Source organism: Pyrus communis, chromosome 8 (assembly GCF_041283825.1).
Source record: "Pyrus communis isolate YQ-2024b chromosome 8, ASM4128382v1, whole genome shotgun sequence".
Classification (NCBI taxonomy): domain Eukaryota; kingdom Viridiplantae; phylum Streptophyta; class Magnoliopsida; order Rosales; family Rosaceae; genus Pyrus; species Pyrus communis.
Window position 1 is genome coordinate 8,872,492 of NC_142572.1, and position 21,626 is coordinate 8,894,117.

At 36.9% G+C, this 21,626-nt stretch overlaps 1 pseudogene; it reads left to right on the forward strand.

Moving 5' to 3' along the window:
* Positions 1 to 14,721: 14,721 nt before the first annotated feature.
* Positions 14,722 to 21,025, forward strand: LOC148695056 (beta-galactosidase 16-like; annotated as a pseudogene).
* Positions 21,026 to 21,626: the final 601 nt, after the last annotated feature.

A 21,626-nucleotide genomic window follows, 5' to 3' on the forward strand; every position in this document is an offset into this window, starting at 1 on the left:
GCATCTCCCTTTCGCAACCTTCCTCCTCATCTTCTTATTTGTGAACTTCAGCTCTGCATCTCCGTTCCAGGTTCGATCTGATTGTGATTGTGTAGCCTCTCGATCTCTCTTTCTTTGGATTTTGTAGTACTTTTTGTTTCTCTCTTGGTTTGGTGTTTGTTGTTGCTTAAGTATCTATGTAGCTTTCAGTCCTCGTACCACTTTTTGGAGGCTCGCAGTCGAAAACCCTACCCACTTAGACTAATTGTAACTAAACCCCATACTATCCATGCAACAACTGTTGAAACTAAACCCCATACTCTTACAAATCCTCCAATCTTAACTTTAATTAATTTTGATGTAAATTTGAAGTGGCATTATTATTCTTTTCTGATTTGCTTGTTTCGATTTCATTAACATCCAGTTCCTAATTTTGTTGAATTTCTTTGTATTTTGTAGTGCTTCAATTTCTTTGTATTCTTTTCTGATTTGCTTGTTTTGATTTCTTTGTATTTTGTAGTGCTTCGATCTTCCTAATATTGCATCTGCAACCAAAGATCTACCTCTGTTTATCTGCTTCCACTCCCCCTATTGAGCAGTACTGCATTCAGAGGTATCTCTCTATATGGATTCGTTTTTTTAGTGTTCAAGTTTCGATTTTTATGTGCTGAAATCTATAAATATGATGTCTTTGGGTTATGTTGGATTGGATTAGGTTACATGTTTTGGATTTTCCTCTGTTGGATTGGGTTCTCTGTTGGATTTTCCTCTGTTGGTTCATTGTTACTCAAAATATAGTCATTTTATATCTAGTTTTCTGTACATTGACCTTCTAAATGTTAAACAAAAAACACAGTGACTATTTTAATTGAACAAAGAATCGTAGTGCTCGATTTTGATTCCCCTCACCAATGTATATGATTGTTGAGGATAATTGCTTGGCTTAGAAGTTTTTGATTTCTAGGAAGGGGAAAAAGCTAGAGTTTCATGAGGGGAGAGAGAAATAGGAGATCAGGGGTGGAAGAGAAAAATGGTTGGGGTCTTTTGTACTAATTTTGTACTTTTATTTTTATTTTTATTTATTTGAGGTTTTGTGATAAGGGAGGTGTCTCTACTGCAGCAACAGAAAAATTAAAAATTGTTTCAAGGAGAAGTGAAAGAGAGAACACGAAGTGGGAGATGAAGATACAAAATAGTAAGTTTAATTGTAATTTAAATTTTTTTTATACTGTTAGTGGAGGAACCCATCTGTTGGGTGAAATGGTAGGTCTAAAAATGGATATCATCCAGTGGAAGAACCCATACGTGGTGTTTATTTTTACACAAGCTGGGAAGATGTAAACAGTTGGAGGTTTATACCATTTTCCAAGTTCTTTATTAATGTGAATGTTTATGTTATTCTGATTAGGAACTTAAGTGAATAAATTGTTTTCGAATTTGTAAACAAATAATTGCTTACAAATTCATAAAACTTTCCACCATAGTGAACTCCGATCTGCATCATAAATGCATGAACGTATTAAAGGGGTAAAAATGCAGGTACTATTTGTTAGCAATAAAGGGCAAGGTTAGCTCCAACTTAGAAATTTCATGGATATATCCAATTCTTAATTTATCATGAGCAATTGTAGAATGCAAAGAAAGACAAGACTTTGTTTCATCTTCATCCATTTTCTTTATAACATGTTTAATGAAGAAATTTTAGAGAGACCAACACAAACATAACACGATCCTAAATGGCAAAGAAATTGCTCAAAGATAATTTAGCAAAATTTTACAATTTGCAACCCCATCCATATGTGAAATCCAAGCATCTTTGTGACTTCTAATTTGTTTGCTTGTTCTGACAATGATTAAACTATAGATGTTAATTAACTTAATTTTTAGGTAATCACAAATTAGAAACTTCATTAATTACATTACAAGACTGAACTGCATTTAGGTCATATAGCATTACTCGAATCCTCATATGGTATCACTTAGATTTTCAGTGCATGACAAAGTTGATGTTGCACTTTAAGAATTGCAATTAGGATATGAAGCTCCACTTTGTTTTACCATTTAATCATACGCTTGTAATTGAATCCTGCTTATGTTGATGCTCCATTCATTCATGTGTTGTTTTTTTTGCATGTGAAGGTATGGATGAATATGAGACTCAATTCTTTGTTCTTTTGAACGTTTGGATTATAATGGCATAAGTCTTTACTATGAATGCACAATTGTTGAGGTATAGACAACAACAAAGGTAACAACGGGAAAGAGCTAGTTTAGAGCAGAGGACATTTGTTAGACTTCATGTTAGGAGAGGAAATAAATCGTATCACGCGATTAAGTGATACTAACTGTTTTTGGGAGCTGCGAATGGATAGGAATGCATTTGCAGTTTTATGTGATTTACTACAAACTCATGGTGGGTTGGTAGATGATGGTCATGTTACAATAGAGGAGCAAGTAGCTACTTTTGTTAACATATTAGCCCACCACAATAAAAACAGGTCAATGCAAGTTAGATTCATTAGGTCTGGTGAAACTATTAGTCGATACATCCGCAGAGTATTATGTGCGTTGCTCAATTTGCAAGACGTGTTGTTTGCAAAACCAATCCCTATCTCAGAAGATTGCACGGAATCGAGATGGAAATGCTTTAAGGTAAGCATCATAGTAAAATCATTAATAACAACATTATTTGTAGTTGGTAATTAATATAAGTTTTTCTTTTGTCTAGGGTTGCTTAGGAGCGCTAGATGGAACATACATAGAGGTCACTATGCCTAAGGTCGATAAACCAAGATATAGAACAAGGAAGGGTCATATAGCAACTAATGTGTTAGGTGTATGCACACATGACCTCAAATTCGTATATATGTTATCCGAGCTACTGATCTGAGAGTTCTTGGTGATGCTGTTATTAGAGCTAATGGCCTCAAGGTCCCAACCGGTAAGATAGACAAGTACCTAGTATTCTTCCTTACCTTTGTTGGCCAACAACTAAAATTTATTATCAACTAATATAGGTACATAATATTTGGTTGATTCTGGATATACGAATGGTGACGGTTTTCTGGCACCGTATATAGGCACTAGATACCATTTGCAAGAGTGGGAATACAATTCACGTGCACCTAGGAATCATGAAGAATATTTTAATATGAAACACTCACGTGCTAGGAATGTCATTGAGAGATGTTTTGGCCTCCTCAAAAGACATTGGCCTATCTTGCGAAGTCCTTCCTACTATCCAATCAAGATTCAGGGATGAATGATCATCGCATGTAGTTTACTTCATAAATTTATCATAATGTATATGGCGGTTGATCCTGAGGAAAATGTAAGGCTTGCATTTGATGAATTGCCTATAGATGAAGATTTACCAGAAGTATTAGCCTACATTGAAACTGTTGAGTCAAGCCAGACATGGACTCAATGAAGGGATGATCTTGCAAGAGAAATATATGATGAGTGGAGATGAATGAGGGCTTGAAAATTGGTTGACATGGTAGTTGTTGTAATTGTCTTTTATTGTTTGATGACATTTTACTGAGATGATTGTTGTAATTGTTTTTTATCGTTTGAAGACTATTGAGATGTTTATTTTTTATTGTTCAAATTATCAGCAAGAAGAAAATACTAACAATAAAGTAAAAGACAGAGAATAAACATTTAGCAAAATAACTTGTAGCAAACTGATTGCAATGGCCTTTTCATTTCTTCATAATATAGAATCAAGCATATGAATATAAAAGACAAAAAAACGTTGGTTACAATGGCCCTTTCATTTCTTCATTTTAGTCCCTTCTTACTTGCCGTAAGTTGTCTTACTAGCTAATAATTGGGAGAATACTGCTAGAATTATCCCAACAAATACCCAAACAGACTCAAAATGACCCATAAACTCCAATCGTACAACACAAACCCACCAATATTCTTTAGGTTAGTCTATCTACATGCCAAAATCCATCTAGGTATACTTAGCAGGTAAACAAAAGATGTAACAGGCATATATTTGTGATGCACAACTCGGTTAAAAAGCCAAACAATGGAAATGCAAATAGAACCCATTTGTGGCAAAAACCATAGATTCTCTTTTGAAATATCAACATGCAAATTTCTATTTGATTGTCTAATAGCCGGATGAAAGTGTGGGTAGTCGAGGAGAGGTCATATTAGGTTATGATGCTGCATTGGTGACGCTGCATATGAATAACATGCTTTCAGCCTACTGATGTTGCATCTACTGATGTTGTATCAGTGATGCTTCATATGAAAACCAAAGAGTTGCAATACTGCCCAAAACAACAATGAAAAAAAAAAAACATATATATTATTCATTGGATTTGCTTTTAAATTGATCATATATATTATTCATTGGATTACCTTTTCCACTAGGAAGTAATTTAGCTTTGTAAAAAAACTGTAGGCAGATATTAACTTAATTGCATCATGTTTGCTCCACTAACAATATGTTTCTTTGTTTTACATATGTAATATTATGGCTTCTTTGATAGATTATATGGCCACCTCACATAATTGGAATGATCATGACGAGGATGTACTGCTTACCATCCTTGAGGAAATGGTAGTTGATGGTGTTAGGTGTGAGACCGGCAGTTTTAAGGCTGGTACATTTGTAATGGTTGCCACCAAGATGAGGGAGATGATTCTGGGCATTAATATAGAGCCAAAGCGTATACAAAACAAGCTGAAGTGTCTGAAAGAAAAGTATTCCTCTGCATATGACATGATGAATACCTTTGGATTTGGTTGGGATAACAAAAAAAAAATGTGTTGTTGTGGATAGGGATGATGTACTTCAGCTGTGGGTGAAGGTACATTTTGTTTCTTATTCTTTTTCAATTAGTTGCTTTAAAAGTCATAACTTTGATTTCTTTTGGTTCTTATTGTAGAAACATCCTAATGCATCTTACAAACCAAATAAGCCATTTCCATTGTATCCACACTTGTGTACGGTGTTTGGGAGAGACTGAGCCACAGGTAGTATGGCTGAATCAGCAGCAGATACAATCGAAAACATGGGATTGGAAAATGAGGATGGCGATGAGACCTTCGAGATGACTCCGACTTCACCTACCACATCTCCTTCTATTGGTACATTCAGTGCATCTCAACCCAATAGGAAGAGGAATAAGAATGAGGTTGATGCAAATATTGTAGCTATTATCCGTGAAGGTTGGGATAAAGCAGTTACTGAAATGAAGAATTTAGGTGAAAGTTTTACTTTGAGAGAAGCAAAAGCCAGGTTACCTTCTCAGCTTCAGGCCATGGGTCTTCTATATGATCAGGTGCTGAGAATTTCAATGAAATTAGTGAAAGATACTGATATCATGAGTATTTGGTGTACCCTGGATGACTCTCACAAGGCAGATTTCATTAAAATGTATATGGATGGCATCTGAGCATTAGGGGGTTTAGTATGATATGAACTACATCAACTTCTGGGGTTTAGTAAGACATTATCTTTTTATTTTTATTTTTATTATTATTATTTTTTTTTTCCTGAAGTCAGGACGAATGTTTAATTTGGGATTTCATGTTTAAGTTCTGGATATTTCATGTTTATTGCTTTAGCAAGATTATATCATTAAACTTATATATTTTTCATCCTTGCATGACAACCAATGCCATAAACATCCAATTGTCTCACAGCTCAACTTATAATATACATATTGTTTGACACAATTTGCATTTCAATGTGATGACGAAGAGATGAAAGCAGATTGTGTCAAAGATTCCAACATAGCCATTGCGTCAACGGTTGTTCTACCACGCCAACCTCTTCATATGTAATTCATCACATATACATAACCATATACATATTGTGGCTACACTACCATGTGCCAAGTGCCAAGCCAATGACATGCTCTCACCCTATTTTTTTTTTTAAATCACATAAAATTAATTGACGTATTATCCCACTAAATTAATTATATGAGCAACAAAGTACAAATACATGTCTCTTATTTTCTGTTATACAGGGTACGAAATATGAACACATCCAAATATAGGGTACAAAATATATCATAGGTAAGCAGCAACAAGAAGAAGAAGAAGAAGAAGAAGAAGAAAAAAATGTTCCGTCCCGTCCCAAACATTGTTCCAAACAACAGACGGAACAGGGGTAAATTAGTCATTTTAATGTTTTGGTTTCATTCCGTCCTGCGCTTACCAAACGCAAAACGGAACAACTCTTTCGTTCTGTCATGCGCATACCAAACATCACTTGGAACCACTATTCCGTCCCGTCCTGTACTGTCTCATCCCATCCCATCCCGTCCCATTCCATCCCTTCTGCGTACCAAACAGCCCTTAAATTAACATTTATATAGTTGTTTCACATATAGGTGAGACCTATCCTAAAGACGAGCGCAGTCAATCAAGGCTTAAAGACTACGACCCTTCCACACCAGTGAGTAGGCTTTTGGTTTTACGTTTATACTTATATACTTGAGATTCTTCCCAGAAAATCGATTTAAATGAATTATGTTTGAAATGCCATGCAAAGTATCTGCCTATTTTACTCATGCATTAGTAATTGCACATATTTATGATTGGTGCTGCGGACGCACAGGTAAGTGCTAGGTAAGTTTATATATTATGGTTGTGAGTTGATGATTATGTGAGATGTATTGGGAGCTCATAAACCTGCACCCTGGTGTTAGTGCTTCCGCCCAGAGTTAGGGCATAGTCCTTCATGTGATGTTCACCTCCCACACCATACGCTTACCTTGGATCCAAGTTAGATGCACAGTCCTGTCATACAAACCACTTTAGGTGGTTCCGACTCGTAGGTGATCCGCGATTATTCGCACAATCTTCACGTGATCGTAACACTTGAGCATACTTGTTTACATCCAGTCCTGTCATACAGACCACTTTAGGTGGTTCCGACTCGTGTGCAGGTATATTTGTTGAGATGTGGATTTGAGCCGTACAGGTCACGTTAGGTGACTCCAGCTAGATGGATGAGCTCTAAATTTAGCCCTACAGGTCACGTTAGGTGACTCCGGCTAACATATCATTTGCATTGATTTATATCACCTGGCTTACATATTTTATGCTGAGATATTTGACATGGCATATATGTGGATTTCACTAATATGAGTATGGTTTCCATATATGTATATATTCTATTTTCTGGGAAATTATACAGGTTTTATGGCGAGGGGTTACTACCTTTGATAATTGAAATGATTTTGAAAAACTTTGTTTTTGCCCACTCATACTTTCTGTTTTGCGCCCCTTTAAGTTCTAGTTAGGAGTGCTTTTGGTGGCTTGCGAGGAATCCATGGCAGCTCTGACAGATTATCACCATTGTAGGATTACCGTTGGTGTTGTATAATTAGTAATTGTCCTGCTGGATTGCACTTAGGTTACTTATGCTCTGGATGTGAATTCACATTTATTTTCGTCTTGCACGTTATCTTAGTTAGCGCTCTAGCTAGTTTGGTTTTGATATATTCTCATTTCTTATATTATCATTACTTCCGCACTGTGCACATGGCTACGTCACCCTCACGTGACGGCCAGCACGTCTTGATTTTGGTCGAGGTTTGTCAATCCGCCATCTAAGGCTCATATTGTAGTAGTGGGTGTTAATTTTTTACCATGTTAATTGAACTCTTATAGGGTGACTGTTTCAATTGCCAAACTTGAAACCTTCTGATTTAAAACAATATTTCGAGGGGTAAAAGGAACTCAAGACCTCGAGTGGAAAGATAACTCGAGCTATCAACCTCTTGGAAATTACTACTCATATTGACAATTCAAGCTTTATGTTCTTTTTCGAATAATCATGATAGTGTAAGGGTGCAAGCATCTTCCAGACTATTTATATTGGTAGCTGTATTTAACTTAACAACATATATTAGGAACTAATCAATTGTTGAGGAAAAAGAGTTAATTTAGTTGTTAAGACATTTGATTTAAGAAGCACTATTTGTTTTGGTTGGTTAAATTTATTTTTGTAAAAAAATCACAATTCAAATATGAGAAAGGGAAAGATATATTTGATTGGTTTATATTTCCATATCAGTATATATATATGGGTTTTTTTTTCTTCAGATTGTGCATTTAGAAAGAAATTTATAGGAGGAAATCCTAAGAAATCTATGAAAGAAATTCATACAAATCCATGTAAATCTGTAATTGAAATCCATAATAATCTGTCCAAATCTATATAGAATTGTAGACTCATTTAAAATCCTTTGAAATCTGATACTTACAAATATCCATTAAAATATTTTGAAATCCAAATTGACTACACCCCCTTAAACTACATAGTTTTGTTATTATAGACTAGGCGCTTACATGGTATTTTGTGTGTCACACTGATAAAACAATCGTCAATCCACAATGATAAATCACCAAGTTGGCATGCTACCTACTGCTAACCACTTCCACTTTTGAGTCTATTGTTAAATTGTCAAATATTATATTGGCAGATTGTGAATCTAAACTATATATTTAAGTGAGAATCAATTTAAATAGTGATTTGAATTTGCAATCAGATAATATAAGCATCTAACCTTACTAGTATGACAATAAAACATGAACTTTCCTCGTATTCGTGTACATGTGCATGCATAAATGTATATAGCTTCTTTAATTAATTGGTACAGTTAATATTGCTGTCTTAATTATAAAATATGTCTACAACCTGAATATTGTATTGACCACCTAAATAATTTACAACTAAATATGTTGCTCATAAGCCACTTAGTATTACGGTCTAGTGGTATTCCTCATCACTTATAAGTGAGAAGTCTTAGGTTTGATTCTCATCAAAGTTGAGTTTGAACCACATTATTACTAGCCTATTGTGAGCCCATCCCTAGATAATATTGTTTATTAAAAAAATATGTATGTTGCTCATTCTTGATTCCCATATCCTAAAACAAACCCCAAAGTGGTAGGTTTGTTAATGGAATTGAATTAGATTCCAAGCAAAAAAGGTTATAATCCAAGGCCTAAAACATACCATAAATGGTGGGGGGAATTAGAAGAAAATATCATATATATATATATATATATATATATATAATGGCTTAGATAGAGAAAAATATATTTTATAAGTAGTAGGAAATCAAAATAGGAGCTGTTTGAAGGAACTCAAAAGGTTTATATGTATTGGAAGAAGTTCTAGGGTTAGTCTAAGTTAAATCCCAAACCCTAGTCGGCAGGCATAGGTGTATGTATGGTGCATTGCAGTCTAACAACTAAGTATGGCTGTCATGGTTGTGTATGGCTGTCATAGTTGTAATTCTCACTAATTCAAGGGATTTTCTACCTTGCTTTAGTTGTTAGCAGATTGCCCTTACCTTTAGTTGTTGGTAAAGCATAAATCAAGGAAGTGTTGTCCCTTGATTTCTGCTTCTGTTTTCTCCTTTTCTTCCGCTCATATATATGAGCTTTCATTGTATCTTGTTTAATGTAATGAAATATAGACATTCAAACTTCAATATGGTATCAGAGCAGTGATCTCCATCGATCTGCTTCTGAGTACCGTCTTCCTGTTTCTCCTTCTTCTCCATCATGGCTGAAGGGAGCTCCGTGCAAGGCGAAGAAGTAAACTCGCATGCTGCGTCTTCTTCATCTCATCTAGACGTTGATATTAATCCAAATCAACGTCTCAGTTCGGTCCTACTAAATGAGTTCAACTATCTCCCGTGGGAGAGGGCTGTCACACTTGCGTTAGGAGGACGATCGAAGCTTGGTTATGTTAATGGCGCGATTCCAGCGCCTAATGTGTCCTCATCAGGTTACAATGATTGGTTGTGCAAGGACCAGCTGGTCATGTCATGGCTGCTCAATTCTATGGATCGAAAAATTGCAGAAATCTTCAGCTATGCAGAATCTTCGTACGTTCTCTGGAAAAACCTCAAAGAGATGTATGGGAATCAGAACAACGCAACTCGAGTGTTCCAACTAAAGAAGGATATTGCTAGTCTACAACAGGAAGGGAACTCATTTGTGCATCATCTTGGCAAGTTGACCACCATGTGGAACGAGTTGAATGTTTATCGACCACACACCATTGATGCTGTCGTGTTGATCAAGAGAGCTGAGGAAGATAAAATCTTTCAGCTTCTAGCAAGTTTGAGCTCTGAATACGAAGATCTCAGGAGTCATGTTCTCATGAATCCTGAACTTCCCTCCTTCTCAAGTGTGTGTGCAACTATTCAAAGGGAAGAAACTCGCAGAAAAATCATGACTGTGGAATTAAAGTCAAATATACCAGAATCTAGGGTATATTTCTCAAACCACAGGGCTAGTGAAGAGAGAAGATATAAAGGAAAGAAACCTACTGTGAAGTGTAGCTATTGTGATACTGGTGGACATACACGAGACCATTGCTGGATCCTCCATCCTGAACTAAGGCCCAAGCACTCGAGAGACAACAACAAGAACTTCACTAGAGGAGCACACAACCCATCATCCAAGGCAAACAATACCATGACTTCTCATTCCGAGGAAGCACAGATGTTCACATCTAATCTGGCCATGCTGATAAATGAATTTGCTGCCTTTCTTCACAAGAAACAAGGTGGTGGGGAGAATGAAGGATCAACCAGTCAGGTTGACAACAAACCAGCTGCTCTACTTGGACAGCTTGCTGGTTTTTTGGCTGGGAAAGAAGGCATGACACAACAAGATATTCCAGGTATCTTGCGATCCTTCTCAACTGCTCTTAAAATAGGTAATATACATGATTATTGGATTATAGATTCAGGAGCCACTGATTATATGACCAACAAGTCCACAAATCTGTATGATTTTAAAAAACTTTCATGTCCATCCCAAGTGTCAGTTGCTAATGGCAAGGGTGCCATGGTTGTAGGGAAAGGAAAAATACATTTGATCTTTAGTAATGTCGAGTCAGAGGCCCTCTATGTCCCTTCATTCCCTTTTCAGCTTTTATCTGCTGGAAAAATCACAAACTCACTAAATTGTACTGCCATCTTTTCTCCCAAAATTGTGATTTTTCAGGACATCACCACCAAGAAGACGATTGGTGAAGGTTTTTTTCTAAACAACCTTTACTACCTTTCCAAGCATGTTCAAACTCCCAAGGCTTTTCAAGTCACCTCAAGCCTGATTCAAGAACAACAACTTTGGCATCGACGCCTTGCACATCCTTCTGATAAAGTCTTATCCTTTTTGTTTCCAAACCTGTGCAAGGTTACAAGTTCTTGTGATGTGTGTCATTTTTCTAAATTCACTAGGTTACCTTTCACATCCTCCCTATCTAGGGCTAGTAATCTTTTTGAAATCATGCATTCTGATGTTTGGGGACCAGTTTTAGAGTCATTTGATGGATACAAATACTTTGTAACCTTCGTGGATGATTTCACAAGGATAACTTGGTTATATCTTTTGAAATTTAAAAGTGAAGTGCTGGAAGTTTTTCAAGATTTTCATAGACTTGTAAACACTCAATTTGATTCAAATATCCATGTCTTACGATCAGATAATGGCTCCGAATATATGTCCCATAATATGTCTCATTATCTAAGCACACATGGCATATTACATCAAACCAGTTGTGTTGGAACGCCCCAACAAAATGGGGTAGCAGAAAGGAAGAATAGAGACCTGCTTGAAAAAACTAGGGCACTGATGTTTCACTCGAACATGCCGAAAAAATTTTGGTCTCAAGGTGTCTTTACTGCTGCATATCTTATCAATAAATTGCCCAGTAAGGTCTTGAATTTTAAATCACCTTATGAGATTTTGAAAGGCAGACAGATAGATTTGTCACACTTACGAGTATTCGGATGTACATGCTTTGTTCACATTCAAGCACAGAAACGTGACAAGCTAGAACCACGGGCTGCAAAATGTGTTTTCTTAGGCTACTCTTCTACTCAAAAGGGTTACAAATGTTACAATCTCACAACTAGGAAGATGGTTGTCTCAAGAGATGTAAGATTTGAGGAACCAATGCCTTACTTCACTCAATCTCTGGACTACTCTCAAGAGGGAGAGAAAATGCTTGACTTGTTTCCAATGCCATATCCATGTGAAGAAGATGCAACGGATGGCTTAAGGGACCAAACACTGGATGAGGTCCATTCTCAGCCAGTGGCCCTTGATGAACTTATCTCATCTGAACCCTCAAGAAGTCATTCCAACCAAGAGACTGCTCAACTACCAGTGGCTCAACCTTCCACAGTTCGTCGAAATCCTTCCCGTGAGAGGAGACTCCCACCCAAGTTAAATGATTATGTAACTTATAATGTCAGGCACCCCTTGACTTCTGTTATTAATTACAGCAAAGTGTCACCTTCATTTGCTGCTTTCCTTAATACAGTTACCAAGACCTATGAACCTCAAAGCTTTCAAGAAGCTAGATTACATAGCGAATGGAGGGCTGCTATGGCAGAAGAGCTTCAAGCTCTTCACGAGAACAACACCTGGACCATCATGAAGCTTCCTAAGGGAAAGAAGGCTGTAGGAAGTCGTTGGGTGTACAAGATCAAGTTCCATTCAGATGGCACGATTGAAAGACACAAGGCTCGATTGGTTGCTCGTGGATTTACTCAGACTTATGGAGTGGATTACAAAGAGACCTTTGCACCTGTGGCAAAGATGAATACAGTGAGGTTGCTGTTATCTGTTGCCATTAACAATGCATGGCCTCTCTTCCAAATGGACGTTAAAAATGCTTTTTTACATGGGGAACTAGAAGAAGAAGTTTTCATGAAAATCCCTCCGGGTCATCCTCAATCAAACAATCCAGACTTGGTGTGCAGACTTCATAAATCCATTTATGGACTCAAGCAAAGTTCCCGAGCATGGTATGCCAAGCTCAGTCACGTCCTAGAGGGAGTTGGTTTCTCTCGGAGCAATGCAGATTCCTCTCTATTTGTGCGATCGGGCACATCTGGTAAACTTGTTGTGCTTATTTATGTTGATGACCTAATTGTTACAGGTGATAATGTTTCTGAGATTAGTGCTCTTAAGCAATATCTCAGTCACGAATTTGCTATCAAAGATCTTGGAACTCTTAAGTATTTCTTAGGCATCGAGGTGGCACATTCCCACAAGGGCTGTTTTCTAAATCAGCGCAAGTACATCATTGATCTTCTTCATGAGGCAAACATGACAGATTGTAAACCTGCTCGGACACCCTTAAATAGCAACTTGAAGCTGCAGTTTCATGGTGATCTCATTCCTAATATAGAGTATTATCAGCGACTGGTTGGCAAGCTCATTTACCTAACTATCACTCGTCCTAATATAGCATATGTTGTGAGCCTTGTTAGTCAGTTCATGCATGCTCCAAACACAGATCACATGAAGATTGTTCACCGTGTGCTTCGCTATCTAAAGGGTTTTATTGGTAGAGGGATCCTTATGCGCAATAATGGTCATACTCAGATCTCAGGATATATAGATGCAGATTGGGCAGGGAACTCTCTCGATCGCAAGTCTATCACTGGTTTTTGCACATTCGTAGGGGGTAACCTTGTTACCTGGAAGAGCAAAAAACAAAGTGTGGTTGCACGCTCAAGTGCAGAAGCGGAATATCGTGCTATGGCATTAACGGCATGTGAACTTACTTGGCTCAAAACTCTACTCTTGGACCTAGGGTTTTCTCATCCGCAACCTATGTCTCTTCATTGTGACAATCAAGCAGCAATGCACATCGCATCAAATCCTGTCTTCCATGAGCGAACTAAACACATTGAAGTTGACTGTCACTATGTTCGGAATCAAGTGCAGTCCAAGGTAATTGCTACACACTTCGTTCGCAGTCATGATCAGCTTGCATCTTCACCAAAGGACTGTCATTTACCACTTTTCATCACCTCCTATCCAAGCTCGGATCAATTGATCCCTTTGATCCAGCTTGAGGGGGAGTATTGGAAGAACTAAGTTAGGTAAATGAGCTCGGATCAATTCATCACCTCCTATCCAAGCTCGGATCAATAAATCCCAAACCCTAGTCGGCAGGCATAGGTGTATGTATGGTGCATTGCAGTCTAACAACTAAGTATGGCTGTCATGGTTGTGTATGGCTGTCATAGTTGTCATTCTCACTAATTCAAGGGATTTTCTACCTTGCTTTAGTTGTTAGCAGATTGCCCCTACCTTTAGTTGTTGGTAAAGCATAAATCAAGGAAGTGTTGTCCCTTGATTTCTGCTTCTGTTTTCTCCTTTTCTTCCGCTCATATATATGAGCTTTCATTGTATCTTGTTTAATGTAATGAAATATAGACATTCAAACTTCAATAATATGAATCTAGTGAAGGCGTCCAAGCGCTGATATCATAGCAGAGCAGCTACGGTAGGCTGCACCAGCGAAACCATATGATATACCTTTTCTTTTGTTTTTTGGTCAGACCCTAAGATAATTGGTAACACAGACAACTTGAATTCTGCAGACCAACTGCAACGTGCATGCTGCTGTAGCACTGTAAGTAATTTGCCTACCCTTTTGAAAAAAAATTATTGTGTTCCGGAATATTTTACATTTTGCGGTTTTACTAGAACATGCTAAAAATCTCTCTCCTTTTATTAGTGGAAGAGATAAAGGCCCCGAGTTTCCTCTCTTTTTCTCCTTATTTTTGTATGTATCAGTGTTCATATAATTTATTCATGGGCAACCCAATAAGTTTCTGCTTGAAATATTTAAACCTTTTATTTTTGTGGCAGAATTTTAAGTCCTTCGACACAGAAATTTGCAACCAATAAATTAGAGGTGGGTGGAATTTCGATATGGAGATGGTGAGGCTTCTCCTCCGCAGTTTTGCAGTGTTAATGAGCTTCGCCGGCAACTCTGATGCCAGAGACGTCACGTACGATGGAAGGTTTTTGATCATCAATGGCGAACGTAAAGTTCTGTTTTCGGGTTCAGTTCATTATCCTAGAAGCACTCCTGAGGTAAACTATGTTGCATTCTTGTTAATAATTGTTTTGTTTGATTTTATTTCAAACTTTAATTACAATACAAATTCTGGGTTGTTGGCTGGTGAATCATTCAGTTCTCATTGTGTTATATAGAGCTGCATTCTCTTGTTGTTAATTTCTTGTTTGTACTTTTCTTACATTTTCTCAAATCCTCTTTATTCAAGCCAGGAAGAATGCTTATAATACAAAAAGTGCAAAAATAATTTTTTAAATTATTTATGAAAGATCCACAAGAAATTTTGTGAAGACTAGAAAAAAGTGGGGATTTCTTGTTTTAATTGAAAAATTCTTTACAAGTGTAAAGAAATGGAAAAAGAAAAGGAATAATAAAGTGATTTAGTAGGTGACGTTGTATAAGGTTCTAAAAAACACTAGGTGCTATTCTGGCGGCGGGCTAGCGCCTAGCGCCTAGGCGGCCTAGACGGATTTAGGTAAATTTCTTGTATATCTCGTAAATAATATACATAAAAAATTATACTTGTATGAAATCCATGAATAAGATAATAAAAGAATGATAAAATACAAAAATAGTATCCAACAAGTGTTCAAAATTTAAAAACACATTAAACATATATATATATATATATATATATAACTTAAGACATTTTAAATGGTTATATCTTATTTTTGAAACACAAAAGTAAAAATCCCACCAAAAATCGGTCTGAAAGTTTAGCTTGTTGAGGTCAGAAATCATAAAGAGACAATTATGGAGAGGTGCATGCATCCTTCCTTCACCATTTCATAAAGCACACCACACGTGACCCCTCCCTTCCACCCATAGTGCCATCACTCAAATCAACCTAAAGACTCCCAAACCATTTTGACAAAACCGGAAACTTTTCTTTTTTTTTTTTATTCTTTCCATCACTCAAATTAGCCTAGAGACTCCCAACAGCCTAGAGACTCCCAAACCATTTTGACAAAACCGGAAACTTTTTTTTTTTTTTATTCTTTCCATCATTCAAATCAGCCTAGAGACTCCCAGACCATTTTGACAAAATCGAAAACTTTTCTTCTTTTCTATTCTTTCCTTTTCCTCATCGTCTTCGTTATCTTTCTGTTTCCTCTTCTGTAGTTCTTCTTCTTTTTTTTCGTTTTCCTTCTGTAAATTCTCCCTTCTTTTTTTCCTCTTCTTTTGTTTTGCGCTATTAAGTTCCTCTTCTTCAGTTGATTTCAGAGAGGGAGTCGCAAAAGCTAAGAAGGTCATGGTGCATAGAGAGAGGGAGTCGAAGCGGCGAGAAAGCTTTTACGATTCTAAGTATGTGTTTGGAATTTCTTCCCAGGAAACCATTTCACTCCGCCTAGACTGCCGCCTAGACCGCCCATGCCGCCTAAGAGATCCTAAGCGGACGCCTAACAGCTCCCCGATTTTTCTTAATGATTTGGACCTAATTGGATCGGCACACCTACGCCCAGCGTCTAGGCCGTTTTTTAGAACACTGTATATTACTATACGTTTATGGTGAACGACTTCATTTAGGACGTGTGGTGCTTTAAAAAAAAAAAAAACAATTTACTAAAAAATTTGAAACACAATATGTGTTTGGTAAAGCAAAAAAAATGTTTTTTAAAACTTCTGCCAATGACAGCAGAAAAGCTTAGAAAAAAAGAAATAGGGTCTACCATGCTTCTCATAACATCGTTTTTTTTTTTTTTTTTTTTTATTTTTAAACGTGCAGGTGAACAATGTTCCTTTAAGGTCATTATTTATAGGTATCATAAGTTATGTGCATTATTTATATGTGATTGCCTCAAATTTTCTAGGCAACGCAATAATTATAGGAGTTATGTGCATTTTATGCATAGGCAACGCAATAATTATAGGAGTTATGTGCAACGCAATAATTATAGGAGTTATGTGCATTTTATGCATAGGCAACGCAATAATTATATGAGTTATGTGCATTTTATGCATTCAAATAATTCCTTTTGAAAATTATTTTCGTAAAAAACTTTAACAATAATTCTAATCGAGTGATGTTTAATATACTAATATGGCAAACCACATGTGAATGATTTTTCTAAGGTAATGCAAGGGAGACCAAGTTTTTCAAACTAAAGTTGTAAACCGAATGATGTGGTTTTAGATGATTGGATTATTGTTTCTTATTAGTAACACATCATTTGGTTTATAATTTTATTTTGATCTTCCTAACATTATTTGTTTTCTAATAGAGATATGACTCATCAATAAAAGTAGGTTCTATCTTTAGTAGAAAAGTCATTAACACGTGATTTACCAAATGTGATATTCCAGCATTTTTCTAGTCCAATTGGTCACGAAATAAATAGAGAGATTTTTACAAGTATCGAATATTTAAACAGTATTTTACAAGTGGACCATATAGTTGTATTATACCCCTTTTAACAAAACCCAGACTCTATGTTGATTTTTTCGTTGAGAGACAAAGCCTTGTGCTTCGGCTACCCGTGGCAATTTAACGATAAAAGTGATAAGACAAAACACAAAAGTCTCAACACCATCTTATCATGCTTAAGGTCAAGACTCGGACAAGAACTTATGTGGTGAAACTGGTTGATTGTCCTTATAACGTTTTTGGTAATACAAGATCGTATACAAGACTTCGGTTGATTGTCCCTATAACGTTTTCGCTTATGTAGCATGTTACGTTATTTGAATGCTTAAGGGAAAAAAAAAAGGAATACAATTAGATATAAATACATGTTTCTATCGATTTGATAATGAACCATTCAAGGTAATTAACTTCAATTTTTTGGGAGTTTAACGATATGTTTAAAACCGGTATTCCTCTCTACTTATAAATAAGTGGCATTTTCAACTCCAATTAAAGTTTGCAATGCTAAAGCTGAAATCCGTTATCATTTTGTTAATGGCAGATTGAAATGGAAAAATGGACAACCAGAATAGTCACCATGATGAAATCAGAGAAATTGTACGCTATACAAGGTGGACCATCTATATTGTCACAGGTAAAAGTTCATACTTTCTAAGAAAAATATAACAATGGCATTTGGACCATTGCTTTGGTTCATTCTATTTCAAATTTACAATTGAAAAACATAAGTATGGCAAGAAAACTCAGTGTAACACATACATAAATGTAGATTGAGAATGAGTACAAAATGGTAGAACCAGCTTTTCATGAAAGGGGACCTCCTCATGTTCTTTGGGCTGCCGCAATGGCGGTCGAGCTTCAAACTGGTGTTCCCTGGGTTATGTGTAAACAAGACGATCCTCCTGATCCCGTGGTTAGTTTAATGTCTTCCCTTTCATGTTTTCCAGATAGTTTGACATGTTATGTTGTCGGATGAAGGCAGCTTTATTATAAGTCCTTGACAAATTAAATCATAAAATATGGAGATCAACACATGCAATGGATTGAAGTGTGGAGAAACTTTTGCTGGTCCCCCCTAGTAAGCCAGCACTCTGGACAGAGAATTGGACAAACCAGTATGTCTTCAATTTCGAGAATGAGATGGTTATCAAATGGGCATTTATCTAATGGCAAGACTTCTGTTCTTACTTTTGAAGATACCAAGTATACGGTGGGGAACCGAGAATAAGGTCGGCTGAAGATATCGCGTATCAAGTTGCTCTGTTTATTGCAAAGTTTAGAGGAAGCTGTGTAAATTATTATATGGTATGCTCATACCAAACTAGTACAACTAGATAGTCTAAATTGAATTGAACATATGATTTTTTCGCTAATGCTCACGGTTCTGATCTAGTATCATGGAGGAACCAATTTCGGAAGATCAGCTTCTGCATTTGTGACCACTAGTTACTATGATGAAGCTCCTCTTGATGAGTATGGTAAGATTCTAAACGCAGGATTTCATAAGTCAATTTCGTTTGTGTTTTATGGAAAGTGAATTCCGATTCTACAAACTCGCACATGTTTTCGTATTGGCATTTAAACTGTTTACCTGTTAAGTTCTGCAGGTTCAGTTAGGCAACCAAAATGGGGCCATCTGAAGGAACTGCATTCGGCGGTAAAGCTAGCCTCTAATCCGCTGCTCTCTGGCGAGCAAACAAATCTCTTTGGGTGAATTGCCAGATGTAAGAACACTGATGAGAACTTCTAATCATTTTGTTGATTTCTTATGTGACTAAGTGCGATAAAAATAAACCGGGTTCCGATCTCTTTTCACCAGGCCTATGTCTTCCAAGTTAAATCTGGAGAATGTGTTGCTTTTTTGGTCAACAAGTCACGTAAAAGATGCCAGTGTCGTCTTTCAAAATTCTCCGTATCAGTTACCTTGAAAGTCGATCAGTTATCCTACCAGACTGCAAAACAGTATCCTTCAACACTGCATAGGTAAATTCATATACACTAACAATTAGTTCACATGTTTTAGACGTACTTTTCAATTACTCAAAGGGCTCATTCGACAGGTAAACGCACAACAGTCTACAAGATCATGGCAGGTAACTCAAATGTTTGATTCGGTGGAAAATTGGGAAGAGTACAAGGAAGCTATTCCTACTTTTGACAACACCCCATTGCGAGCAAATGCATTGCCAGAGCAATTGTTCACAACGAAAGATGAATCTGATTATCTTTGGTACACTTTTAGGTAAAACATCAACGAGACGGAGAAGGAATTGGCTGAATTTAACTGCACCATATCATTTACTGATGTACTTTTACTTCGGTGTCTAAATGCAGCCTTCAGCAAGATTGAAATACTCAATCTAAATTAGTTGTTCAATCGCATGGGCATGTCTTGCACGCCTCTGTAAATGGAGTATTTGTAGGTAAGCCTTGTATGTCACTATATGTTCCTTCCTATGACCACCCCTCTCTTAGATTTGTTGTTCGATCACCTTATTTATCACCAACTTCGCATACTTACTTGGAAATTCTTTCTTATTGTTTAGGATCTGCACATGGAAGGCTTAGGAATGAAAGTTTTTCCTTGGAGCAGACTATAAACTCTTAATAAAGGGGTGAACTCTATCTCATTTCTTAGCGTAATGGTCAGATTACCGGTAGTTTTCAACCTCAGTTCTTCAATTTAGGTTTCTCAGTTCTTCAACTTTTTTACCATAATTGTAGCAAAGAATTAAACAATGCAAGTTGCAGTCAAGTTTTTTGCATGCATTTCATGTCAAATTTACGTTTTATATGAAGGGTTCGGGAGCATATCTAGAGCGCGGAGTGGGCGGATTATGTACAGTTACGATTCAGGAGCAAGATTTGGGCAAAAACTCATGGGGCTATCAGGTTGGGCTGTCTGGAGAGAAGTTAGAAATCTACACAGATGCTGGATCAAGTAAAGTTCAATGGAGTAAGTTGGGAGGATCTGCTAATCAACCACTCAAATGGTTTAAGGTACGAATATTGGTTAACAAACAACGTATCTTAGATTTCGTTGCTATGGTGGTTTACAAGTTATTTCTCTATTGGCAGACTCAATTTGATGCACGGCCAGGAAATGATCCTATTGCACTAAATCTCGGTTCAATGGGAAAGGGTGAAGCTTTTGTCAATGGACAAAGCATTGGTCGATATTGGGTTTCGTTCCAAACTCCAGGAGGCAAACCTTCAGAGACACGGTAAGCGGTTCATACCAGCTTTGCAAAGTTGTTACTATGGTATTTTGTACACATAATGTTACTCGAAATGTCGAATTTTCAGGTACCATGTACCTCGAGCATTCCTTAAGCCTACTAGCAACCTATTACTTCTCCTGGAAGAAGAAAATGGCGACCCCCTCAAAATTTCGCTAGACAAAAGTTTCAGTCCCACAAATTTGGGGGCATGTAACTGAAACACATTTACCCCCAATGAACACACGGTTAGGTAAGAAAGGTCAGAACCAGAAAGAGCCGCAGCAAAAAGCCAAAACTTCAGCTCAGTTGTCCTCCTAAGAGGAACATTTCCAAGGTCTTGTTTGCAAGCTTTGGCAACCTTTCCGTTGATCATTAAAATTATGCAACCAGAAGCTGCCACTCCTGTAATTCTACAGCAATAGTAGAGCAGATGAGCATTTTTTTTTTCCTGCAGCCTCAGAGCTTCATTTCATTACCGAAAAGCCCAAAAAAAAGAAAAAAAAGACTTTGCGTGTTCATACCATGGTTTAATTTTCCAGGTTTGTCTAAGGAAGAGGAGATGCTCTGTCATTCTATCGAAGAAAATGTTTGGTGATCCATGCCCAGGCATTAACAAAACTTTGTTGGTCTATGCACAATGCATGTGATACGAGTACAGTTTTTCGAGTGTCCTATTATATAAAGGAATAAATTTCTTGTACGACTCACAACAAATGTAGTGTATTACCTAAAGGATATCAGGTGTTCACGTATTATATTTGAAATCAACTTTGTGGGGTCTTAGGCTTCTCGTTTGAGTACTTGTGAAATAATGTTAGCAGAGAACTTGAGTGTCTATTAACATAAAGGAAGCAATGATAACTGCATGTAAGCAATCAATATAATTGAATCTATGTTTAATTCATAAATTAAAGCAGCGCGAAAATAGACACTTGATTTATAAAAATAATGCGAATGCAGTTTCTGCAAATTCTTAATTGAGAAGTAATTTTTTAACAAGCATCAATCTGTAATCTAGCGAATCCAAACAATATGGCCGCCTAAAAATATATGTAATGGGGAAGGAGTACAAGTAGTGATGAAGCACGCACAATAATGAGAATAAGCGCATGAACTTGTAAAGAAATAGGTAACGAAAATATTCATAGAATGCACCCTACAATAGGCAGTG